At 41.4% G+C, this 27,940-nt stretch overlaps 1 protein-coding gene across 5 annotated transcripts in view; it reads left to right on the forward strand.

Annotated features, from left to right (window-relative positions):
• The window catches only part of FGD4 (FYVE, RhoGEF and PH domain containing 4), a 269,124-nt gene that overhangs the window by 150,385 nt on the left and 90,799 nt on the right, over window positions 1-27,940 (forward strand). The window lies entirely within an intron of this gene.

Raw genomic sequence — 27,940 nt, forward strand, 5'->3', positions numbered from 1 at the left:
ATTTTGATTTCATTGTTACAGAAGTTTCTCCTTGTATAGGAGCTTTTCATGCCTTCTGTTGGCCATAAATAATTTACTTGATTTCTCAAGGCTCCTGATTGGTGACTTTTCATAAAAGGGGATGTCTAGGTTGTTTCTGATATTATCTCTTTGTACCCAGAGAACACTTCTGACACCAAATGGAGGGTCTTCCTCCCAGCAACAACCAGTTCTTCAACTGGTTGTTCACCTGGAGTTCACGTCAGATCCCATAGGTGAAACGCTGAGTCTCACAAGACTATCTCCACTTTAGATGCCACTCACAAGTCCCAGGCACCCCATAATTCTGACTCACTCGCTGTAAATCAGAAGTTCCCATGAACTCCTCATCAGGTTTAATAATTTACTAGATTGGTTCACAGAACTCAGGAAAGCACTTTACTGGCATTTACTGGTTTATTATAAAGGATACTATGAAGAATATAGATGAACAGCCCGATGAAGAGAGATTAATACATAAGGTGAGGTCCAGAAGATTCCTGATCTTGGGCGCTCCTGTCCCATGGGTTAGGGTAGGCCACCCTCCCTGCACATGGATGTATTCACCAACTTGCAAGCTCTCTGATCCTTGTCATTCAGAGGTTTCATCATGTACACATGATCAATTATTAACTCAGTCTCCAGGCCCTCTCCCTCTCCAGAAGTTGGGAGGAATGGGTCTGAAAGTTCTATGCTTCTGATCATTACTTGGTCTTTCTGGCAACCAGCTCCATCCTGAGGCTACCTAGGGTTGCGCCAAGAGTCATTTCATCAAAACAAAAGAGGCTTCTTCCACCCATGAAGCGTCAAGAGATTTAAGAACTCTCCATTAGGAAGAAAAGATGCTCCTCTTATCCCCACCACTTAGGAAATTACAAGAGTTTGTTGTTGTTGTTGTTTTGAGACGGAGTCTCACTCTGTCCCCCATGCTGGAGTGCAGTGGCGCCATCTCAGCTCACTGCAAGCTCCATCTTCCGGGTTCACGCCATTCTCCTGCCTCAGCCTCCCGAGTAGCTGGGACTACGGGCGCCCGCCACCACGCCCGGCTAATTTTTTGTATTTTTAATAGAGATAGGGTTTCACTGTGTTAACCAGGATGATCTGGATCTCCTGACCTCATGATCCATCCGCCTCGGCCTCCCAAAGTGCTGAGATTACAGGCGTGAGCCACCGCACGCAGCTGGAAATTTTGATTTAAGTGCTGTCCTTTGTCAGAAACCAGAGACAAAGATCAAGTATATATATTTTTATTATGTCACAAATGGATTCTAAAATCAGATAATCTTACTGTTACTTACCTGTGAAGAGGACTTCATACTTTGTACATAAGTATTGGCCATGACTTAAACAAGAGTCACATGGTACTATGAACTTAAATAATTACTAGTAAAATTTAGCCAGGGCCAGGTGCCATGGCTTATGCTTGTAATCCCAGCACTTTGGGAGTCCGAGATGGGCGGATCACCTGAGGTCAGGAGTTCGAGACCAGCCTGGTCAACATGGTGAAACCCTGTCTCTACAAAAAATGCAAAAATGAGCTGGGCATGGTGGTGGGTAACTATAATCCCAGCTACTTGGGAGGCTGAGGCAGGAGAGTCACTTGAACTTGGGAGGCAGAGGTTGCAGTGAGCCGAGATGGTGCCATTGCACTCCAGCCTGGGTAACAAAGCAAGACTCTGCCTCAAAACAAAAAAAAATTTTTTTGGCTGGGCGCAGTGGCTCATGCCTGTAATCCCAGCACTTTGGGAGGCTAAGGCAGGTGGATCACTTTGAGCTCAGGAGTTTGAGACCAGCCTGGTCAGTATGGTGAAATCCCATCTCTACAAAAAAATACAAAAATGAGCCAGGCGTGGTGGCTTACACCTGTGGTTCCAGCTACTCGGGAGGCTGAGGCTGGAGGACTGCTTGAGCTGGGAAGTGGAGGTTGCAGTGAGTTGAGATCGTACCATTGCATTCCAGCCTGGTGACAGAGGGATACTCTGTCTCCAAAAAGAAAAAAAAAAATTAGTTTTCATGGTGTTTTGGTGAACTTTAGCTTACCAGCTTAAAATTACGGAATTCATTTCATATAGCTTCCACTGTAAATACTAACTTGATTCAATCCTGTTAATAACACTAAGCACTGTGATTGTCAACCATGACTGCACAGTGGGATTGCCTGGGAAGCTTTAACATACACTGATACCTGGGTCTCACACCCCAGAGATTGACTTAAGTGGTTTGAGGTACAACCCAGGTACTGCAGTTTTCTTTCTTAAAGTTCCACAGATGATTCTAATGTAGTCATGGTTGAGAACTACTGACCAAGAAGCATGATTTTTTAAGGTGGCTAACCCCTTTTGGTCTACTGGTTTACATGCAGTAGAGATAGTTGGGGAGATAATTTTTGCTTAAAATAGGAAAGCAACTGACACAGTCACGTGGTAGGCATGCAGGGTTTAGAACAGTAAGAAACTAAAGATTATACCATACAACACTGTGAATTTATTAAATACATTCCAGAGTGGGTTATAAGCCAAGATGTGCTAGATCAACTGTGTATGGTGCTGCTAATGAGTTCACAGAAACCTAGAGGTTTTTACTTGCCCAAGGTCACACCACTAGCTGGGGACACAACCAAAACTGGAAAATTACAGCAGTAATTCATAGTTTGTTGCCTTGATTATTTAGGTCAAGTTCTGTAAACTTTTTCTGTAAAGGGCCAGATTGTAAATATTTTAGGCTTTGCAGGCCATATGGTCTTTGTTGCAACTACTCAACTCTGCTAACATAGTAAAAAGCATCACACACATTATGTAAATGAATGAATGTGTATTCTAGTAAAACTTTATTGACAGAAGCTGGATTTGGCCTGTGACCTGTAGGCTGCAGATCCCTGATTGAGGATTGTTTGAATCTTCCCACTGGAAAGTTGGCTCCTTGAGAGTTGGTTGAAGACGTTACTGGTCCCCCGTGGTGCCTTACTTCCTGGTACTGTTACAGTGCCCTGTGTCACAAGGTGTTAGATGAGTGCTTGTTGAATTCGTATCTAGGCAGCTCTTAACTTTTTTTGTTGCTTCTAACCCTTCCAGTAGGAGAAACAGTTGGCACATATTCCAGCTTTGGAGAGGAAATGCTTGAAGTCTGTAGCAGGGTAAAATTGCTGAATTCTTCAAGCGAATTAAAGATCTGAATTTGCCCTAGGGCATTTCTAATTATCTTAATGTCCTGGAACAGATTCTAAGAATTCGTTTTAAATCTGAAAGTTTTTCTTAAAATCTGTTTTATAATACACTGTCTTTAATTATTTTTGTGAATGTTGTTAGTTTCTCACAACAATTTTTATTTCAATTCATTTGGACCTAAGATCTTTGTTGTACTTATGTGTGGCCAGTAGACTTTTTAGCAAAATTAAACAAATGCTAATGGGTTCCCACAGCCACCCAAATATTAGAAGTACAGCCCCAGATTATGAGCCCATTTCTCTTTTTCTTTTCTTCTTCTTATTATTTTAAAGAGATAGAGTCTCAGTATGTCGCTCAGGCTGGTCTCAAACTCCTGGGCTGAAGCCATTCTCCCGCCTCAGCCTTCCAAGTAGCTGGGATTACAGGCGTGAGCCACCACCCCAGACATGAACCCATTTCTAATGCAAAACAGATATTGACCTGACAACAGGGCCCTTGGTTGTGGTGGAAAGAGCAGTGACCTTGGAATTAAAAGCCCTGTTGTGACTCATGGCTTTGCCACTTTTAACCAACCCTACTTTTATTTAACTATAATGTGCAGGTATCTGTCCCACTCTTTAGGGATGGAAAGGTGAAATGAGGTGTGCTGTCTATGTGACAGTGCCTTGTGAGCACTTTTCTGACCTCTCCCTGAGGAGGTTTGGGTCAGGCCTAGCAGAAACTACAGCCATAGAGCACAGAGGGAAGTAGGACTAGACTAACATAGAGTGAGTCTATGGGAGTGTGCCCACTGGTTTCCAGAGAGAATGTCGAAGAGTCTACAATGGGGAGGCCTCATCAGCCTCGATTTGAGAAGCAAGTGTAGGTCAGAAATGGGGAGCAGAACAAGAGACAAAGAGGAAGGTCAGGAGTCTGCAGAGCTGAAGAGGTGGTAAGTGATTCAAAGCTGGAAACAGGCAAGGTAATCTGGAACTCTGTCTTGATGTCCGTTGAGTTATGCTAAATCGAGACTCATGTTCTTCTTACCTTGTATTTCTTAAATTGATTTGTTTGATGCCCTGGGTATTTTGAAGCTCCTAGCTGCATAATCTCGGCTGAAATAAAGGCACAGAATTAGGGCAAATAACTGCAGTGACTTGTGTACCTGCTGAGTGAAAGCCAAAGAATCAGTAGCTAGAATCTGTGTCCACAAATTGCTTACAAACCACATGTAGATATGACATTTAACATCAGGCAAGGCTAGGCACGGTGGCTCACACCTGTAATTCCAGCACTTTGGGAGGATCACTAGAGCCCAGGAGTTTGAGACCAGCCTGTGCAAGATGATGAGACTCAGTCTCTACAAAAATGAAAAAAGAAAAAAAAAATAGCTGATTGTGGTGGCATGCACCTGTAGTCCCACCTACTTGGGAGGCTGAGGTGAGAGGATCATTTGAGCCCACGAGTTTGAGGTTACAGTGAGATACGGTCATGCCACTATATTCCAGCCTGTCTGCATGTAAAAACAAAAAATAAAGACACTCACGCGCGCGCGCACACACACACACGCACGCACACACACACACACCAGCCTAACCACTTACCACCTCTTAATCATCTTTATAATGGACATAAAAATGCGTGCTATACTTTACATCATAGTATTCTTGAGTGGAGTAAATGAAATAATGCATATAAGGTGCTGTGCACAATGTGCTTGGCTCACAATAAACACTTAGTATTATTAGATATGATTTCTACCAGTATTACTAACAGTAGTAAGAATAGTAGTAGTACTTAAAAAGCAAGTTTGCATTAGTTTTAAAGCAGTATGAAATCCCAAGTTTTTTAAGACGGAGTCTCACTTTGTTGCCCAGGCTGGAGTGTAGTGGTGCAGTCTTGGCTCACTACAGTCTCTGCCTCCTGGGTTCAAGCGATTCTCCTGCTTCAACCTCCTGAGTAGCTCTGATTACAGGTGCTAGCTCTGATTACAGGTGCGTGCCACCACATCCAGCTAATTTTTATTTGTATTTTTTAGTAGAGACAGGGTTTTACCATGTTGGCCAGGCTGTTCTCAAACTGCTGACCTCAAGTGATCCTCCTGCCTCGGCCTCCCAAAGTGCTAGGATTACAAGGATGAGCCACCGCACTCGGCCTCAAGTTATAATTGTGAATATTTTTGTGACATTCAGGATAAATACTTTTTAGTATTATGCTACTGAAGGGCATATCTCAGCATCGGTGTATCCTTGCCTGAAGCTATATGTTACATTGCATTTACACAGAGTTGTCTTGGTGTCCAGAGAACAAATCAGTTGAGACAAGGCCATTTTGAAAACTATTTTTTTCCAGGGAGCATACCTCAGTACCCTGTTGGGGCATCCGTGTGTGAGGGGTATTTGGATTATAGGTCTTCAATGTGAAGGCAAGCTTCTTATCAAATGAAGTGTTTTGTCTGATCTTACAGTTTAAACCCACAAGGAGGTAACAAAGCAAAGGGCTAAAACATCTTTTCGCTACTTAGAACTACAGGCCAGAAATTTGCTTTTGTATTCTGAGATCTTATGATACTTGTCTCAATGAAATAAAACTGTGCATGCGTTATTCTGCATTTCCATATTACTATTCTCTGTATTGGTAATTATTATGATACTTGCTTCCTGTACTTAAAGCAGCATGCAGATTTATTTTATAACCACTTCAAGGAAAGAACCAATTCCTTTGGAGATTTCCTGTGGTTCCTAAGTTGCATGCCTCCAAGTCTGTTAGGTTGTGGGATTTTGCATTTGAGAGAAATGAGGGAGGTGGAGAGAATGAAGAGAAAGTGGACTGGCAGAATTACAGACTGTGGTTTCATCTGATTTTTTAGGCTGAGGACTACTCCATTTTTAGATTCCATGCATAGAACTCAGGCATCCTGGGTCCTGCCCCACTGCTGCTTTGTGGTCAGAACATCGTGAGATCGTGCAGCCTCAAGGCTGGGAACATATGGGATCAGGTCCAAGAGCAGGTTGGAGTTTGGGTTCATGATTTCAAGGTCAGGGTCGTGAGGGCACCTCAAGATGATTACCGAGAAGTCAAAAGCACGTGCCAGTAATGGCAATGGGAAGGTCTGGGAAACAGCCAAAATGTAACTGTCAGGAACGTGGGATGGAGTCCCTAGGGCAGCTTTTCCCAAAACATGTTCCAAGATATACTAGCTGTATGGGATGTTGACTTACAGTAATATGTGGTGGAAAGGTTTTCTAGACAAACACTGAGTTCAGAGTTAAGCAGGTTTTTTCTATTGCAGAGCTTGTCAGAGCCTCTGATATGCCCATTAATATTGTAAGTATACAAGATGTAGCTTTAAAATTGGGCAAATAACAGATATTTCATACAGAATCCTGGATGTGGCCAAGAGTGATGAGAGATGAGGGATCCTCTTGTCAGAGTAGCACCCCACAGAACACGCTTAGGGAAAAGTTGTCCCAGGGCCTGTGGCGTGTGCTCTGAATTCATTGCTGTGAACTTTTTGCCTGGCTCTTAACTCTGGGGTTCGGAAGGAACCAGCAAACACCCAAAAAAGTTATCTAGGCTCTTATTGAGTGCTTCCCCCTCATCCTCCATCTGAGTCACTTGGCTGATATTTGTTGCTGCTATTAACAGAATTCAGGAAATCAGCCCTTCTTAGAGGAAGAAGGACAAGTGAGACCACAAACAACAAAACATAATGAATGGATCAGAGCCTGTGTATAATTGGCCCTGAATTAGCAAACAGGCTTTCCCCACTCCCTTAAAATGAAAATAAAATGATAATTTTAAAGAAAGCACCAAAGTGACTATATCTAATAATGTAACAATGAGATTGAAAAATGAGGGCACACTATGTGTTTAGGGATGGCTGAGGCTAATGAATGTCAAGACAGACTGCATCTTTGACAGCCTCGGCTCACTGGCTCCTGAAATCATCACACACAAAACAGTATTCTTCTCGCATTCTTAAAGTGAAAGACACTGTTTCCCTGTCACACTAGCAATGTTGCAAAGTAAGTGTCATCCTTTCCTCCTCCTTGGCCCTGCCTTCTACAGCTAGTGCCCCTGCCAGTTGTCTCCTCAGCACGTCTCCCGTGTTCCTCTTCTCTTCCCTCTTGGCACAGCCTTGCTTCCGGTCTCATCATCCTGTGCCTGGGCTGATGCCTTTGCTTCCCAGCTGCAGTCGGCTGGGGATGGATGTGGGGGTAAGGCAGGCATTCCAGATATTTATAGAATTGTTCATGTCTCTTTTCCCATTAACCATGAGTTACTTGAGGGTGAAGATAGTGTCTTATTTGCCTTTCTGTCTCTAGTAATTAGCCCAGTACCTGGCACTTTTAATTAAGGAGTTATCACTCAGTACTGTTAAATAGGGATAAAAAGAAAAAAACAAAGAATGGAATAAAGTAAAAGCTTGATAGGTTTTGTTACCCTTTTTGCAGTTGATCATTGGCTATTCTTAATGCTTGTAGACCAGTTAGCACTTTAGCAGCATACAGATAAGATATATTAAAATCATACATTGAGTTTTTAAAAAGTAGGGCATGGTGGCTCATGCCTGTAATCCCATCACTTTGGGAGGGCGAGGAAGAAGGATCACTTGAGCCCAAGAGTTTGAGACCAGCCTGGGCAACATAGTGGGACCCTGTCTCTACAAATTTTTTTTTCTTTTTCTGAGATGGAATCTCGCTCTATCACCCAGGCTGGAGTGCAGTGGTGCGATCTAGGCTCACTGCAAGCTCTGCCTCTTGGGTTCACGCCATTCTCCTGCCTCAGCTTCCCAAGTAGCTGGGACTACAGGCGCCCACCACCACTCCCGGCTAATTTTTTGTATTTTTAGTAGATACGGGGTTTCACTGTGGTCTCGATCTCCTGACCTCGTGATCTGCCCGCCTCGGACTCCCAAAATGCTGGGATTACAAGCGTAAGCCAACACACCCGGCCTACAAAAATTTTTCAAAAAATTAGCTGGGTGTAATGGTGCACCTGCCGTCCTAGCTACTTGTGAGGCTGAAGTGAGAGGATCACTTGAACCTGTAAGGTGAGAGCTGCAGTGAGCCGTGACAGTGCCACTGCACTCCAGCCTGGGTGACAGAGCAAGACCCTATCTCAAAAAAAACCCAAAAAGTTCATAAGTACTTAAACATGCTTTTCAGAAAATGACTAATTATCAAAAACTAGCAATTGCGATAATAGCAAATGAAGAAATGTCAAATGGAGGAGAAATGAAAAATGTTTATAGAATCCAGGACACACATTTACAAGAATGTGAAATACTGTGAAAATAATTTGGTGGAGAATTATGATTAAATTATTTGAGACTTGAATTATCTGCAGTAAATTCAGCTGCATATTGGTTGTTAGGCATTTTATCATTACTAATCCTGTTACCATCATTGTTGAATAAGAGAGTCATACTTGATATAAAAGGTCCATACATTTGTAAGTAATTCATTATTATGTTAGTTTGCAAGAGTCATGATTTTGCCAGAATTTATCCAGAATGGTTGATTGGTAATCCCAGAGAGTAGCAGAGGCACTGGGCAGTGAAGCTAATAGCAGGTCCTAAAGCCAGCATGAGCAAGTGCTGGGTGGTAAGAAAATAGAACTCAGGTAGTAGTGAGGTAAATACAAGCAGACAGGGCAGACCTAGAAGGAGACAGGAAGTAAGAGGCTTTAGGAGGCTGAAGGAGCAGAGTCAGGAACACTCCCCCGGCATCATGCAGCATTATTACATAAGTGTTAGTAATTTCAAATAATTACAACTATTTTAGATATATCATGTGCTAGCTACTATTGTAGTATGCTCACTAGCATTTACTGCTTTAATCCTCACAGCAACTTAGGTGGATACTATTATGAATCCTATGACTTTTCATTTATAGATGACAAAATTGAAATACAGGGAAAGTAAGTCATTCACCCAGCTGATCATCAGTAAATGGAAAAGCCACAATTTGACCGCAGGAAAATGAGGGTTATTTGACAGGGCTGACTTGAAGAACGTTTAGATTGCTGTAGAACTGTATTTAGTGCTTAACGATATACAATAACTGATACAATTGGTATCCAAACAGCTGAATGTCATGCTTTTAGGGATCAAGGAAAGCTGCCTAAGTGTGCATGTACCTAGCATTTGAGTTGCCTTTTGATACAGATGATCATACCAGAAAAGTATACCGTCAGTTTTCAGGCCTATCTGCACAGTAATATGCTTGGAGTTCTTCATGATGTCAAAGCTCAAAACTGTTTCACTGTTCACTGATATCAAAGCTCAAAACTATTATGACTCTTAGGCTCTGGCAAAAAACATGTGATTGTTTAAAAATTCGGCATTTATCTTATCCTGTGGATGGGCAACTTCTCAGGCCCATTTCTCACCACCAGCACAGCAGTAACGCAAGGTGTTTTAATAAATCTATTGCCCAGTCTCTTCCATATAGCTATGCTTAGCTCTAAAAGAAGGAACCAAGAAATGGGTGTTATGCTGAATTGGAAACAATTTTCAGATAAAGCACAGCAGTCTGCAACTGCAAACCTCCTCCAGCTCAAGATGGTGTCAATAGAATTGCCTTTTTAAGCATTAGAAAAGACACATGTACTTGATTGTGGTTTCTCTTTACTGCCACCTTCCACTCTGGTCATCACTACAGACACAGAGTAATTTGTGTACTGTAAATAGCTAGATCTTTCTGTAATCTTTATTTGTTTCTTTGTTTGTTTGTTTTATGAGATGGAGTCTCACTCTGTCGCCCAGGCTGGAGTGCAGTGGCTCGATCTCCGCTCACTGCAACCTCTGCCTCCTGGGTTCGAGTGATTCTCCTGCTTCAGTCTCCTGAGTAGCTGGGATTTCAGTCACCCGCCACCACGCCTGGCTAATTTTTGCATTTTTTTTTTTCTTTAAGTAGAGACAATGTTTCACCATGTTGGCTAGGCTGGTCTCGAACTCCTGACCTCAGGCAATCTGCCTGCCTTGGCCTCCCAAAGTGCTGGGATTATAGGCGTGAGCCACCACTCCCGGCTTTAACCAACATTCTTAGTTGAACACAGCAGAAAGGGGAACCTCCATTATCACATGGAACACGGGCAGTAGTGAAGGCAAATATGAGTGGGAGAGCTACCTTCCTGCTGCAAGTTCAGTCTCTACCTGAGAATACAGCATGCCAAGGTACAACAGAGCACACTGGCCAGCCCCAGTGCAGGAGTCATCATGGAGTGTGCCTTTTTTTTTTTTTTTTTTTTTTTTTTTTTTTTTTTTTTGAGACAGAGTTTCGCTCTTGTTGCCCAGGCTGGTGTGCAATGGCGCGATCTTGGCTCACTACAACCTCCACCTCCTGGGTTCAAGCTATTCTCCTACCTCAGCCTCCTGAGTAGCTGGGATTACAGGCATGCACCACCACGCCTGGCTAATTTTTTTTTGTATTTTTAGTAGAGACAGGGTTTCTCCATGTTGGTCAGGCTGTTCTGGAACTCCCTACCTCAGGTGTTCCATCCGCCTCAGCCTCCCAAAGTGTTGGGATTACAGGCGTGAGCCACTGTGCCTGGCTGGAGTGTGCACTTTTAACGTGTCTATGCAGGGACACATGGTCTCTAACAACAAATGGCCATCCCGAGAGTGGTGGAGCAGAGTATTGGACCTCTAGAGCCCACATTTTTATTGTAGCAGTATGCAGTCTTCTTATAACAGGTGCTATGGCCATGGGTCTTATCAGCTCCTATTGAAAATTGGAATTAGGATGAGCATAGCAGGTTGCAAGAATTCTAACTTTTAAGGTGCCACAGACAATAGTATTCTTTTTTTTTTTTTTTTTTTGAGACGGAGTCTTGCTCTGCCTCCCAGGCTGGAGTGCAGTGGCCGGCTCTCAGCTCACTGCAAGCTCCGCCTCCCGGGTTCACGCCATTCTCCTGTCTCAGCCTCCCGAGTAGCTGGGACTACAGGCGCCCGCCTCGTCGCCCGGCTAGTTTTTTGTATTTTTTAGTAGAGACGGGGTTTCACCATATTAGCCAGGATGGTCTCGATCTCCTGACCTCGTGATCCGCCCGTCTCGGCCTCCCAAAGTGCTGGGATTACAGGCTTGAGCCACCGCGCCCGGCCGACAATAGTATTCTTTAGAAATCTTAGTGTTATCCTTTTCATCCTTTTGGGGTAGCAAACAAAAGGCACTCAGTAAATAATATGGAGTCTAATTTGGGGAAAACAAAATTATTGTTTTAAAAATTATTTTTGTCTTTAGAGGCTGTACATTTATGTCAACTGCATGACCATATTGTTGATATGCTTAAGAAAGATAACAGTCAAGGTTGCCTTTTTACACTTTATATTTGTGCTCATCCAACCATGAGACCTTTAGAAATATTGAATATCTGCAGTTATCTCCCTTCAAGTCTTATTTTGAGTTTATATTACTTTTGAACTCAAAAGACCTCAAGCCATTTGATCTACCTGACAGTATAATATTCTTTAATTTTAAGTAGCATTGTATGATGAGTCTGAAATATTGGCAGCTTATAATGCATATAAGTTAGTGATCCTAGTAAATGTAAATAAAATAATAAACAGAAACATGCTGGGCATGGTGGCTTATGCCTGTAATTCCGTAACTTTGGGAGGAGGACTGCTTCACACCAGGAGTTGGAGACCAGCTTGGGCAACAGAAACCCCATCTCTACAAAAATCTTTAAAAAATCAGCTGGATGTGGTGGTGCATACCTGTAGTCATAGCTACTCAGGAGGCTGAGGAGGGAGGATCACTTGAGCTCAGATTGAGGCTGCAGTGAGTTGTGATTGCACCTCCGTCTAGGTGGCAGAGTGAGGTCTTGTCTCAAAAACATAATGATAAATGAAAATAATTATAATAACAAACATTCAGCCAATAACTGGCATTTCTTTTTACCATTGCTATTTTTTTATCAAGACAAACATCTGGAGAGTTCCGCAATTCCAGATGCTTACAAATCTGCTTCTGGGTTGTGAAGAAAATCATTTAGGTATGTGTAGCTTTTAACTTTTTTTTAAAAAAACTGAATATTGAGGATTTGTGTAGAATAACTTTGAATGTTTTGGATCTTAGATTTAAATGGAAATATCAAAAATTTTATATAGGTTGGGCTCTAAACTACGTATTTCCATATTGTCAGAATTTAGAAAACATCTTTTATGAAATAGAAACTAAGAATTTTGGCAAACAGAGAAACTTGCCCAAGGTCTCCAGAATTCATTTGTTTGACAAATATGTATTGAGCATCTACCCTGTGACCGGTGGTATTCCTGGAATTTGTCAGGAGCACGATTGCTGTCTTCCTGGAGCTTACATTCTAACCAGGGAAAACTGACAATAAGCAATAAAAGAATAAATAATGTAGTTTGTTAGAAAGCCATAGGTGCTACAGGAAAGAATAAACTATAATGTAGGGTTGGAGTAGCAATAAAACTATATAGTGTGGTCAGGGTAGTTCATGTGGACAAGATACAATTTGAGCCAAGATTTTAAAAAGATAAAGCAATTAACCTCAAAATAAAATCGGGGGAAAGAACATTCCAGCACCAAGTAGTTTGCTCAGGCTGTTGGAGGAATAGCAAGGAGCCAGCATGCCTGGAATGGAATGCCCAAGGGGCAATAGTGGCCAATCAGGTGAAAGTAGTAATGGGGCTAAGGCCAGATCCTATAGAGCTTACAAAGCATTGCAAAGAACTTGAGATTTTACTCTCAGTAGAATGTGGATCCATTGGAGAATTTTAAGCACAGTATCTGACTTGAGTTTTAAAAGGGTCTCTTTGGTCCTGGTTTGAAAATACGGACTGCACTGGGAACAAGGGAAGGAGCAGAGGTCTTACTGCTATAATTCAGTTAAAAATTATGGTAGTTTAGGCCAGAATAGTAGCACCAGAGATAATGCTAGATGGTAAAATCTGGAAATATTTTGGAAGTAGAGCCACCAGGATTTCCTGGTGGATAGGATGTAGAGTATGAGAGAAAAAGAGGATTTGGGGTGTTTCCAAGGTTTTAGCCTATGCATAAATGGAGTTGTTACTATTGAGTCAGAGAAAACCTTAAGGAAATTAGTTTTAGATAACAGTTGGGTGATGAGGGGTTCGGATATGAATCTGTTGATAGTGAGATGGCTCTCAGACATACTGGGGAAGATTCTGGTAGGCAACTGTATGTGTAAATCTGGAGACGGGCGAGGTCTGCAGTGGAGATTTAAGTGTAGGATAATCTCAGCATGTGGAAGGCATGGAATTGTGGGTGCAAGTGGGAGATGAGAACCAAGCACTAATGCAAGTGCACTTCAATATTTAATTTTTATTTTAAGAGACAAGGTCTTTCACTCTATTGCAGCTGGAGTACAGTGGTGCCATTACAGGTCACTGCAATCTCAAACTCCTGGGCTCAAGTAATCTTCCCAAGTAGCTAAGACTATAGGTGTGCACCACCATGCTCAATTAACTTTTTCTTTTTTTTTTTACTTTTTGTAGAGATAGTGTCTTGCTGTGTTGGCCAAGCTAGTCTCAAACTCTGATCTTAAGCAGTCCTCTCTCCACAGCATCCCAAAGTGCTGGGATTACATGCATGAGCCATCACGTCTGGCCAGGCACTTTAATTTTAAAGAGTCTTTGATATGGTTTCTTGCCATATCAGAGATAAGAACAGCTTAATATTTCTTGACTTTTCTTTGGTTAAACAAAGGGTGTGCTTTAAAATTTTTTAAAATTTTAATTGTGGTAGAAAGTACTTAAAATTTGCCATCATAACCATTTTTAAATGTACATTTCACTGTCATTAAATACATTCACCACTGTCATCCACAGAACTCTTCATCTTGCAAAACTGAATTCTGCACCCACTAAATAATAACCCTCTTTTCCCCCTCCTCCCAGCTCCTCAAAATCATCATTCCATTTTCTGTTTCTATGATTTTGACTATTCTAAGTACCTTTTAAAGTGAAATTATACAGTATTTCTCTTTTTGTAACTGGCTTATTTCACTTAGCATTATGTATGTCCTCAAGATTCCTCCATGTTGTTGATAGAATTTCCTGCTGGGTGCAGTGGCTCACACCTGTAATCCCAGCACTTTGAGAGGCCAAGGTGGGTGGATCACCTGAAGTCAGGAATTTGAGACCAGCCTGACCAGCATGGTGAAATCCGGTCTCTACTAAAAATAAAAAAATCAGCTGCACGTGGTGGTGGACGACACAGCCTCCCAAAGTGTTAGGGGTTATAGGCGTGAGCCACTGCTCCGGGCCTGCTTCTACTTTTTGACTATTGTGAATTAATGCTGCTGTGAACATGGATGTACAAATGTAAGGGATATGCTTTTTTTTTTTTTTCCCGCCCCCAAGATGGAGTCTCACTCTGTCACCCAGACTGGAGTGCAGTGGCACAATCTCGGCTCACTGCAACCTCCGCCTCCTGGGTTCAAGCAATTCTCCCACCTTAGTCTCCTGAGTAGCTGAGATTACAGGTACCAGCTATCATGCCCAGCTACTTTTTGTATTTTTAGTAGAAACGAGGTTTCACCATGTTTCCCAGGCTGGTCTTGAACTCCTGACCTCAGGTGATCTGCCCGCCTCGCCCTCCCAAAGTGTTGGGATTACAGGCATGCACCACCATGCCCAGCAGGGATATGCTTTTTTAAAAGTCTCTGTGGTATGTATACTTTGTGACTTTCATAGATTTTTAAAAATATGAGTAATGTATAAATACATTTTTATTATAAAAGATTTAAATGATATAGCTATTTAGAGACCAAAATATGAAAATTCTCATTCATTCTCTCACCTCACCTCCATCTGCAATTCCCAAAGTTACATTTGGTGTGTTATCTTCCCTCTCTTTCAGTACATTTCTATACATTTGTCTATATCTTATTCTTTTTAAAAACTGAGATATTATACATATTCTATAGTTTAATAATGTCTTAGAGACCTCTCAATTAATAATATTTTGGAAATCTTCCCAATCTGCTGCATATGTTCTTTAGTGTTATATTTACCTTTACATGTTCAGGGCTATTACCGTAGATTGGAGTCCTAGAAGTGCAGTTCCTAGGTTCAAGGAATTTTCTTTAACTCTTCATCAGATTTTCTTTTTGAAGAACCTTTGTGGCTTGATAATTATGTTTCTAGAAAATTTATTATTCAGGTTTAGAAGTTTGGGGAGCTGTTTGAAATAACACTCAAATAAATTTCCTGGCTATGGATTCGTTCCCCTTAGCAAGAGAGTTGTAAACTGTGAGTTTTATAACCTTAATGACTTTTTTTTAAAAAAGGCAATTGATCTCTTAATCTAGGTGTTTTAGCTATCATATGGGAGATGTAATCTGCAATCTATGGGACAAATGGGGGAGTTTTGGGAGTTATGATAGAAGACTGTTGAGTAATGTTTTATAGTGTTTTACTGTGGAGAAACCTGGTAGATGCCACCTCATCAGCCGACCAGGGTTAACATCACATGATAATCATATTGCTACCATGCAGTGATATTAATATAATAAAGTGAGATGAGTGCATTGCCTCTGTGATATTCTTCCCCCAAACCCATAACCACAGTTTCATAATGAGAAAATAACAGAGAAACCCAATTTGAGGGACATTCTACAAAATACCTGACCGTGTTCTTCAAAAGTGCCATCCATGGTGCCAAAAGTCATGCAAGACAAATCTAAGTAATCCTCACAGGTTGTAGTACACTAAGGAGACAGTGAAAACTAAATGCAAATAAAGTGGGTTTTGGTTTTTTAAAGTATGTTTATCCTAATGGACAATATGCTCCCATAAAGATCGTCTACCTTAGAAAACTGTGTCTTCCCTCTTAAATCCAAGAGATCCTTATCCCAAAGGGTGGACTCCATTGAGATCTCCTGGGCTAGAGACCCAGTGCATGGATGGATGAGACAGTATAACCAGACTGTAAGCAAGACCGTATAAAGATGTGATCTGAGCTCATGGACACTGTGGCAAGAGGTCAGGCCCGAAGAATCAGAGAACTGAGTGGACTTTGCAATGGATAGGCAAAGAGAGGGTCCAAACTTAAAATGCAAAAGAATAATTCAAGAATGATTTGGTAAAATATAAGATAACAGCCTATAACAGAGTCTTGCAAATAGTAGCCAAAAGTCACCCTAACCAATCATAGGGCGTATCTACCACACAAAAGCGTGACTTAGTGCATGACTATTAAAATGCCAAAAAAGACAGATAAAGGAAAGTTCAGCCATAGTGGCAACCTCTGCAGATGGAACGAGGGAGCTATATGCAGTCAACACTGAGGCCAATTGAGAATATTTGCAGTTAGCATATGTCTAGGAATTCCTGTAGGTGTTACAACCCAGCAAGCATAGGTCAGCAACCCAAGATCAGAGTACAAAATGGGTTAGTACTAAAAAGTGGCTAAAAAGATGACCAGCCCTCAAGAGGAGACCGTATTTAAATCATATACCTCTCCTTCCCCATGCTGACTAACATACTGTAATTTGTTATAGCTGTGTCTAAGATAACTATTTATAATTATAAATCAGCCCTACTGGTTCTTCTTGATACTGTCATTTCCAGTCAAAGAACCTCTAGAGTTAATGTAAAACTTCTTAAATGAGAGGACCATCTGGTTACAATTTTGGTTTCAATTCCCTGTTATGCAACTGGCACCCAAATAAGGACTGTTTCCAAATATGAGTAGGCTAAGTCAGTCATAAATAAGCAAAAAGTTTCAGTTTTTGTTGCTATTATCCAAGATGTTAGCAGATGAAGTGTTTAATGAAAGGGTGCTTCTTTTAGGCAAACTTCTTTTACCATGATTTGTTTAACCTATACCAGTGGTCCATACATTTTTTCCTGTAAAGGGTCAAATAATAATAATTATTATTATTATTATTTTATCTGTGACTTTATAGTTTAATTAAAATATTCCCAAATATTCCCAAAGCCCCACATGTCTTGTCTTAGGAAACCAACGATTCCCAAAAGGCATCAACCTGCTGAATTTTGTCAAAAGCCTTTTCTGCATCTATTGAGATAATCATGTGGTTCTTGTCTTTGGTTCTGTTTATATGCTGGATTACGTTTATTGATTTGCGAATGTTGAACCAGCCTTGCATCCCAGGGATGAAGCCCACTTGATCATGGTGGATAAGCTTTTTGATGTGCTGCTGAATCCGGTTTGCCAGTATTTTATTGAGGATTTTTGCATCGGTGTTCATCAGGGATATTGGTCTAAAATTCTCTTTTTTTGTTGTGCCTCTGCCAGGCTTTGGTCTCAGGATGATGTTGGCCTCATAAAATGAGTTAGGGAGGATTCCCTCTGTTTCTATTGATTGGAATAGTTTCAGAAGGAATGGTACCAGCTCCTCCTTATACCTCTGGTAGAATTCAGCTGTGAATCCATCTGGTCCTGGACTTTTTTTGGTGGGTAGGCTATTAATTATTGCCTCAATTTCAGAGCCTGCTATTGGTCTATTCAGGGTTTCAACTTCTTCCTGGTTTAGTCTTGGGAGAGTGTACGTGTCCAGGAAATTATCCATTTCTTCTAGATTTTCTAGTTTGTTTGCGTAGAGGTGTTTATAGTATTCTCTGACGGTAGTCTGTATTTCTGTGGGGTCGGTGGTGATATCCCCTTTGTCATTTTTTATTGCATCTATCTGATTCTTCTCTCTTTTCTTCTTTATTAGTCTTGCTAGCGGTCTATCAATTTTGTTGATCTTTTCAAAAAACCAAGTCCTGGATTCATTGATTTTTTGGAGGGTTTTTTGTGTCTCTATCTCCTTCAGTTCTGCTCTGATCTTAGTTATTTCTTGCCTTCTGCTAGCTTTTGAATGTGTTTGCTGTTGCTTCTCTAGTTCTTTTCATTGTGATGTTAGAGTGTCAATTTTAGATTTTTCCAGCTTTCTCTTATGGGCATTTAGTGCTATAAATTTCCCTCTACACACTGCTTTTTTTTTTTTTTTTTTTTTTTTTCAGGTTGAATTCCTCATAGCTTCTTTTTTTTTTTTTTTTTTTTTTTTTTTTTTTTTTTATTATACTTTAAGTTCTAGGGTACATGTGCATAACGTGCAGGTTTGTTACATATGTATACTTATGCCATGTTGGTGTGCTGCACCCATCAACTCGTCAGCACCCATCAATTCATCATTTATATCATGTATAACTCCCCAATGCAATCCCTCCCTCCTCCCCCCTCCCCCCTCCCCATGATAGACCCCAGTGTGTGATGTTCCCCTTCCCGAGTCCAAGTGATCTCATTGTTCAGTTCCCACCTATGAGTGAGAACATGCGGTGTTTGGTTTTCTCTTCTTGTGATAGTTTGCTAAGAATGATGGTTTCCAGCTGCATCCATGTCCCTACAAAGGACGCAAACTCATCCTTTTTTATGGCTGCATAGTATTCCATGGTGTATATGTGCCACATTTTCTTAATCCAGTCTGTCACAGATGGACATTTGGGTTGATTCCAAGTCTTTGCTATTGTGAATAGTGCCGCAATAAACATACGTGTACATGTGTCTTTGTAGTAGACTAATTTATAATCCTTTGGGTATATACCCAGTAGTGGGATGGCTGGGTCATATGGTACATCTAGTTCTAGATCCTTGAGGAATTGCCATACTGTTTTCCATAATGGTTGAACTAGTTTACAATCCCACCAACAGTGTAAAAGTGTTCCTATTTCTCCACATCCTCTCCAACACCTGTTGTTTCCTGACTTCTTAATGATTGCCATTCTAACTGGTGTGAGATGGTATCTCATTGTGGTTTTGATTTGCATTTCTCTGATGGCCAGTGATGATGAGCATTTTTTCATGTGTCTGTTGGCTGTATGAATATCTTCTTTTGAGAAATGTCTGTTCATATCCTTTCCCCACTTTTTGATGGGGTTGTTTGTTTTTTTCTCGTATATTTGTTTGAGTTCTTTGTAGATTCTGGATATTAGCCCTTTGTCAGATGAGTAGGTTGCAAAAATTTTCTCCCATTCTGTAGGTTGCCTGTTCACTCTGATGGTAGTTTCTTTTGCTGTGCAAAAGCTCTTTAGTTTAATTAGATCCCATTTGTCAATTATGGCTTTTGCTGCCGTTGCTTTTGGTGTTTTAGACATGAAGTCCTTGCCCATGCCTATGTCCTGAATGGTACTACCTAGATTTTCTTCTAGGGTTTTTATGGTATTAGGTCTAACATTTAAGTCTCTAATCCATCTTGAATTAATCTTCGTATAAGGGGTAAGGAAAGGATCCAGTTTCAGCTTTCTACTTATGGCTAGCCAATTTTCCCAGCACCATTTATTAAATAGGGAATCCTTTCCCCATTTCTTGTTTCTCTCAGGTTTGTCAAAGATCAGATGGCTGTAGATGTGCGGTATTATTTCTGAGGACTCTGTTCTGTTCCATTGGTCTATAGCTCTGTTTTGGTACCAGTACCATGCTGTTTTGGTTACTGTAGCCTTGTAGTATAGTTTGAAGTCAGGTAGCGTGACGCCTCCAGCTTTGTCCTTTTGACTTAGGATTGTCTTGGCAATGCGGGCTCTTTTTTGGTTCCATATGAACTTTAAAGCAGTTTTTTCCAATTCCGTGAAGAAAGTCATTGGTAGCTTGATGGGGATGGCATTGAATCTATAAATAACCTTGGGGAGTATGGCCATTTTCACGATATTGATTCTTCCTATCCATGAGCATGGTATGTTCTTCCATTTGTTTGTGTCCTCTTTGATTTCACTGAGCAGTGGTTTGTAGTTCTCCTTGAAGAGGTCCTTTACATCCCTTGTAAGCTGGATTCCTAGGTATTTTATTCTCTTTGAAGCAATTGTGAATGGAAGTTCATTCCTGATTTGGCTCTCTGCTTGTCTGTTGCTGGTGTATAAGAATGCTTGTGATTTTTGCACATTAATTTTGTATCCTGAGACTTTGCTGAAGTTGCTTATCAGCTTAAGGAGATTTTGGGCTGAGACGATGGGGTTTTCTAAATATACAATCATGTCATCTGCAAACAGGGACAATTTGACTTCTTCTTTTCCTAACTGGATACCCTTGATTTCTTTCTCTTGCCTGATTGCCCTAGCCAGAACTTCCAACACTATGTTGAATAGGAGTGGTGAGAGAGGGCATCCCTGTCTTGTGCCAGTTTTCAAAGGGAATTTTTCCAGTTTTTGCCCATTCAGTATGATATTAGCTGTGGGTTTGTCATAAATAGCTCTTATTATTTTGAGGTACGTTCCATCAATACCGAATTTATTGAGCGTTTTTAGCATGAAGGGCTGTTGAATTTTGTCAAAAGCCTTTTCTGCATCTGTTGAGACAATCATGTGGTTCTTGTCTTTGGTTCTGTTTATATGCTGGATTACGTTTATTGATTTGCGAATGTTGAACCAGCCTTGCATCCCAGGGATGAAGCCCACTTGATCATGGTGGATAAGCTTTTTGATGTGCTGCTGAATCCGGTTTGCCAGTATTTTATTGAGGATTTTTGCATCAATGTTCATCAGGGATATTGGTCTAAAATTCTCTTTTTTTGTTGTGTCTCTGCCAGGCTTTGGTATCAGGATGATGTTGGCCTCATAAAATGAGTTAGGGAGGATTCCCTCTTTTTCTATTGATTGGAATAGTTTCAGAAGGAATGGTACCAGCTCCTCCTTGTACCTCTGGTAGAATTCAGCTGTGAATCCATCTGGTCCTGGACTTTTTTTGGTGGGTAGGCTATTAATTGTTGCCTCAATTTCAGAGCCTGCTATTGGTCTATTCAGGGATTCAACTTCTTCCTGGTTTAGCCTTGGGAGAGTGTAAGTGTCCAGGAAATTATCCATTTCTTCTAGATTTTCTAGTTGATTTGCGTAGAGGCGTTTATAGTATTCTCTGATGGTAGTTTGTATTTCTGTGGGGTCAGTGGTGATATCCCCTTTATCATTTTTTATTGCATCTATTTGATTCCTCTCTCTTTTTTCTTTATTAGTCTTGCTAGCGGTCTGTCAATTTTGTTGATCTTTTCAAAAAACCAACTCCTGGATTCATTGATTTTTTGGAGGGTTTTTTGTGTCTCTATCTCCTTCAGTTCTGCTCTGATCTTAGTTATTTCTTGCCTTCTGCTAGCTTTTGAATGTGATTGCTCTTGCCTCTCTAGTTCTTTTAATTGTGATGTTAGAGTGTCAATTTTAGATCTTTCCTGCTTTCTCTTGTGGGCATTTAGTGCTATAAATTTCCCTCTACACACTGCTTTAAATGTGTCCCAGAGATTCTGGTATGTTGTATCTTTGTTCTCATTGGTTTCAAAGAACATCTTTATTTCCGCTTTCATTTCGTTATGTACCCAGTAGTCATTCAGGAGCAGGTTGTTCAGTTTCCATGTAGTTGAGCGGTTTTGATTGAGTTTCTTAGTCCTGAGTTCTAGTTTGATTGCACTGTGGTCTGAGAGACAGTTTGTTATAATTTCTGTTCTTTTACATTTGCTGAGGAGTACTTTACTTCCAATTATGTGGTCAATTTTGGAATAAGTGCGATGTGGTGCTGAGAAGAATGTATATTCTGTTGATTTGGGGTGGAGAGTTCTATAGATGTCTATTAGGTCCGCTTGGTGCAGAGATGAGTTCAATTCCTGGATATCCTTGTTAACTTTCTGTCTCGTTGATCTGTCTAATGTTGACAGCGGAGTGTTGAAGTCCCCCATTATTATTGTATGGGAGTCTAAGTCTCTTTGTAAGTCTCTAAGGACTTGCTTTATGAATCTGGGTGCTCCTGTATTGGGTGCATATATATTTAGGAGAGTTAGCTCTTCCTGTTGAATTGATCCCTTTACCATTATGTAATGGCCTTCTTTGTCTCTTTTGATCTTTGATGGTTTAAAGTCTGTTTTATCAGAGACTAGGATTGCAACCCCTGCTTTTTTTTGTTCTCCATTTGCTTGGTAGATCTTCCTCCATCCCTTTATTTTGAGCCTATGTATGTCTCTGCATGTGAGATGGGTCTCCTGAATACAGCAGACTGATGGGTCTTGACTCCTTATCCAGTTTGCCAGTCTGTGTCTTTTAATTGGAGCATTTAGTCCATTAACATTTAAGGTTAATATTGTTATGTGTGAACTTGATCCTGCCATTATGATATTAACTGGTTATTTTGCTCGTTAGTTGATGCAGTTTCTTCCTAGCCTCGATGGTCTTTACATTTTGCCAAGTTTTTGCGATGGCTGGTACCGGTTGTTCCTTTCCATGTTTAGGGCTTCCTTCAGGGTCTCTTGTAAGGCAGGCCTGGTGGTGACAAAATCTCTAAGCATTTGCTTATCTGTAAAGGATTTTATTTCTCCTTCACTTATGAAACTTAGTTTGGCTGGATATGAAATTCTGTGTTTAAAATTCTTTTCTTTAAGAACGTTGAATATTGGCCCCCACTCTCTTCTGGCTTGTAGAGTTTCTGCCGAGAGATCTGCTGTTAGTCTGATGGGCTTCCCTTTGTGGGTGACCCGACCTTTCTCTCTGGCTGCCCTTAAGATTTTTTCCTTCATTTCAACTTTGGTGAATCTGGCAATTATGTGTCTTGGAGTTGCTCTTCTGGAGGAGTATCTTTGTGGCGTTCTCTGTATTTCCTGAATTTGAATGTTGGCCTGCCCTACTAGGTTGGGGAAGTTCTCCTGGATGATATCCTGAAGAGTGTTTTCCAACTTGGTTCCATTTTCCCCCTCACTTTCAGGCACCCCAATCAGACGTAGATTTGGTCTTTTTACGTAATCCCATACTTCTTGCAGGCTTTGCTCATTTCTTTTTCTTCTTTTTTCTTTTGGTTTCTCTTCTCGCTTCATTTCATTCATTTGATCTTCAATCGCTGATACTCTTTCTTCCAGTTGATCGAGTCGGTTACTGAAGCTTGTGCATTTGTCACGTATTTCTCGTGTCATGGTTTTCATCTCTGTCATTTCGTTTATGATCTTCTCTGCATTAATGAGTCTAGCTGTCAATTCTTCCACTCTTTTCTCAAGATTTTTAGTTTCTTTGCGCTGGGTACGTAATTCCTCCTTTAGCTCTGATAAGTTTGATGGACTGAAGCCTTCTTCTCTCCTCTCGTCCAAGTCATTCTCTGACCAGCTTTGATCCGTTGCTGGTGATGGGCTGCGCTCCTTTGCAGGGGGAGATGCGCTCTTATTTTTTGAATTTCCAGCTTTTCTGCCCTGCTTCTTCCCCATCTTTGTGGTTTTGTCTGTCTCTGGTCTTTGATGGTGGTGACGAACTGATGGGGTTTTGGTATAGGTGTCCTTCCTGTTTGATAGTTTTCCTTCTGACAGTCAGAAGGACTCTCTGTTGGTCTGTTGGAGATTGCTTGAGGTCCACTCCAGACCCTGTTTGCCTGTGTATCAGCAGCAGAGGTTGCCGAAGATAGAATATTGCTGAACAGCGAGTGTACCTGTCTGATTCTTCCTTTGGAAGTGTCCTCTCAGGGGTGTACTCCACCCTGTGAGGTGTGGGGTGTCAGACTGCCCCTAGTGGGGGATTTCTCCCAGCTAGGCTACTCAGGGGTCAGGGACACACCTGAGCAGGCAGTCTGTCCGTTCTCAGATCTCAACCTCCGCGTTGGGAGATCCGCGGCTCTCCCCAAAGCTGTCAGACAGAGTCGTTCGCGTCTGCACCGGCTCCCGCTACTTCCCCTGTTGGTCTTCAGCTGTGCGCTGTCCCCAGAGGTGGAGACTACAGAGACAGGCAGGCTTCCTTGAGCTGCTGTGAGCTCCACCCAGTTCGAGCTTCCCAGCGGCTTTGTTTACCTACTTAAGCCTCAGCAATGGCGGGCGCCCCTCCCCCAGCCTCGCTGCTGCCTTGCGGATAGATCGCGGCAGACTGCTGTGTTAGCAGTGAGGGAGGCTTCGTGGGCGTGGGACCCTCCCGGCCAGGTGTGGGATATATTTTCCTGGAATGCCTGTATGCTTACAGCGCAGTATTGGGGTGGGAGTTACCCGATTTTCCAGGTGTTGTGTGTCTCAGTTCCCCTGGCTAGGAAAACGGATCCCCTTCCCCCTTGCGCTTCCAGGTGAGGCGATGCCTCGCCCTGCTTCAGCTCTCGCTGGTCAGGCTGCAGCAGCTGACCAGCACCGATTGTCCGGCACTCCCTAGTGAGATGACCCCAGTACCTCAGTTGAAAATGCAGAAATCACCGGTCTTCTGTGTCGCTCGCGCTGGGAGTTGGAGACTGGAGTTGTTCCTATTCGGCCATCTTCTTTTTTTTTTTTTTTTTGAGACAGAGTCTCGCTCTATCGCCCAGGCTGGAGTGCAGTGGCCGGATCTCAGCTCACTGCAAGCTCCGCCTCCCAGGTTTACGCCATTCTCCTGCCTCAGCCTCCCGTGTAGCTGGGACTAACAGGTGCCCGCCACCTCGCCCGGCTATTTTTTTGTATTTTTTAGTAGAGACGGGGTTTCACGGTGTTAGCCAGGATGGTCTCGATCTCCTGACCTCGTGATCCACCCATCTCGGCCTCCCAAAGTGCTGGGATTACAGGCTTGAGCCACTGCGCCCGGCCTACACACTGCTTTAAATGTGTCCCAGAGATTCTGGTATGTTGTGTGTTTGTTCTCATTGGTTTCAAAGAACATCTTTATTTCTGCCTTCATTTCGTTATTTACCCAGTAGTCATTCAGGAGCAGGTTGTTCAGTTTCCAAGTAGTTGAGCAGTGTTGATTGAGTTTCTTAGTCCTGAGTTCTAGTTTGATTGCACTGTGGTCTGAGAGACAGCTTGTTATAATTTCTGGTTTTGTACATTTGCTGAGGAGTGCTTTACTTCCAATTATGTGGTCAATTTTGGAATAAGTGTGATGTGGTGCTGAGAAGAATGTATATTCTGTTGATTTGGAGTGGAGAGTTCTGTAGATGTCTATTAGGTCCGCTTGGTGCAGAGATGAGTTCAATTCCTGGATATCCTTGTTAACTTTCTGTCTCATTGATCTGTGTAATGTTGACAGTGGGGTGTTGAAGTCTCCCATTATTATTGTGTGGGAGTCAAGTAATTATTAATAGTATTTTTAGCCTTGCAGTCACATATGGTCTCTATGTATTTGTCATTGCCTTTTTGTTTTTTTAAACAAATGTTTAAAAATATAAATGTTCTCTGTGTCCTTCACCATGTTTTCATGCTTTGTGATAGTGGCTGAGGTTTAGAGACTTGTTTTAATAAACAATGTTCTGAAATGTTGATCTAATTGCCTCTGGCAAAAGATGTGTAATCATGACTTTTGATGAACTTATTTTAAAAATAGATGCACAGTTGATCTCTTGTTGCACGCATTTTGGCAAATTCATGAGAGATATTATCTATAAACATGACACTTGCAAAACCTACCATACCCTGAAAGTTTGCTGTCTAGAAATTAAGTGCCTAGTTTTCATTCACATTAATATTTAGGTAAGACATGTTTTATTTCTAAATAGACTGTCAAACTTTTTTCATATTTTAATGTATAATAGTGATGACCTTTTTAAAAAGACTCAATGTAATTCGTTTTCTCATTTAAGCCATTAACTGCCCCCTTTGAATAGTATTGTTGCTGCTTTCTCTTATAAATTGATGATGTCTCAGGCTCTCAATTTACAATTACATTAGTTTCTTCCTTGAGTTTGTAGTTGAGCTGTGGCTCTGCACTGTGTGGGCCTGTACAGGCATCCTTCACAAGTCCCCGGCAGGTGGCCTTTAGCAGGCTCAAAGGTGACCTTTAAGCCATTCTTAGTATCACTGTGAAAAAGCATCCAGATTTTCCCCCAAAAAGGCCAAGTAGTTGCATGATGTGTTGTGGATTTTAGGGATATATTTTGCCTGTTTCACATACTTTTTTCCAAGAAGATAGGTGAGCTTACACATTTAAAGGTTTGAACTGTTTTTCTTCTGTTTATAATTTTATTTGAGATGGTGTCTCGCTTGTCACTCAGTTTGGAGTACAGTGCAATGGTGTGATCATGGCTCACTGTGGCCTCAAACTCCCAGGTTTAAGCCATCCTCCCACCTCAGCCTTCTAAGTAGCTAACACTACAGATGTATGCCACCACACCCAGTTAATTTTTTTGGGGGGGGTTTTTTGAAGAGACAGGATTTCGCCGTGGCTGCCTAGCTGGTCTCAAACTCCTGGGCTTAGTGATCTGCCTGCCTCAGCCTCACAAAGTGTTCAGATTACAGACGTGAGCCACTGTACCCGGCCTTTTTATAATTTTAATAATAATCTGTCAAATAATCCTTCATTACTTTTGCTTTTTAAATTCTTGTTATATTTTACTAAACAATGCTTAATCTCGCTGATAAACCATTTTAGCAGAAGGGTGTCTGATGAGTACCACCCCTCCCACCCCAGCTTTTTTTTTCTTTTCTCAAAGTTACAAGGTCTCCCTTTGTTGACCAGGCTGGAGTGTAGTGGTGTGATTATAGCTCACTGCAGCCTCAACCTCCTGGGTTCAAGAGATCCTCTCACCTCAGCCTCCCCAGTAGCTGGGACCGCAAACATGCACCACCATGCCCAGCTAATTTTTTTTTTTTTTTTTAAGTAAAGACAAGGTCCCATTATGTTGCCCAGGCTGGTCTCAAACTCCTAGTGTCATTTAATTTCTGTTTTGGTATCGGCTCTGAAAGACCTGTTGAGAAGGTACTTGGAACTCTTGATATTTTCCAAAATCTGTTTTACCAAGATAAATTTTAAGGAGAGCAACAGAAAATAAAGCACAAATGTGGTTTTTTTTGGTTGGTTTTTTACTTATTTATTTATTTATTTTTGAGACGGAGTTTCGCTCTTGTCGCCCAGGCTGGAGTGCAGTGGTGCAATCTCGGCACGCCGCAACCTCCCCCTCGTCCCAGGTTCAGGTGATTCTCCTGTCTCAGCCTCCCAAGTAGCTGGGATTACAGGTGCCCATCACCACACCTGGCTGATTTTTATATTTTTAGTAGAGACGGGGTTTCACTATGTTGGCCAGTCCAGTCTTGAACTCCTGACCTCAGGTGATCCACCTGCCTTGGCCTCCCAGAGTGCTGGGATTACAGGCATGAGCCACCGTGTGGTTTTTAATCAATATTATTTAATAATGAATTGGATTAAGAGAGGTGATTTTTTTTACTCAACAGAAAGTTGATTGGGTTTTTTAAAAATAGCTTCTCTTGTTTTCACTAATTAAGGCTTAAAAAATCTCTAAGAGTTCTCTTTGAGATATTTGGATTCTATAAAAATGAAACGCTTTGTTTCTTAACCAAATGATAATGCCTTAAATTGCATTATTTGGTTCAATTATAGTGAATTTCCTGGTAGAAATTTTATTTTCTCTGAAGCAGAGTCAGTCATCTTAATATCACCATGTCAACCAGAAGAGAAGGAAATCTAATATGCATAATAAAGAGAGAACACTGACACATGACTTCTTTAAAAGTCTCTGAAATTCAACATATAATTTTTTATACCAGAATGTGAACAAAAATTTAATCTTTTCCTCTTCCTCTATGTCTCATGATGTATTTGTGTGATTTTAAAGAACATTTTGGGGTTTTTGAGTTCTATGTAAATGTGACCATGTTATCTGTATAATCTTGCCGTCCCTTCTTTGGAAAACATGGGTCACTGTTAAAGTATGTCATGGATGCTGATGTGGCGTCTGAGTAAGCCTAGTGGGCACGAGGGTGTGTGTGGACGTGGGCGCGTGCGTGTGTTTGTTCATTTCTAATCGAGCCATTCTTCTGGAGTCTTTAGGTCAGCTGTCACGTTGGGCTTTCCTCCTTTGTTCTTTTGAGTTGCTCTATGACTAGCCACAGACCCAACACTAAAAAGGAAGGCTTTTAACGGATTAATT

Source organism: Rhinopithecus roxellana, chromosome 10 (genome assembly GCF_007565055.1).
Source record: "Rhinopithecus roxellana isolate Shanxi Qingling chromosome 10, ASM756505v1, whole genome shotgun sequence".
Lineage (NCBI taxonomy): Eukaryota > Metazoa > Chordata > Mammalia > Primates > Cercopithecidae > Rhinopithecus > Rhinopithecus roxellana.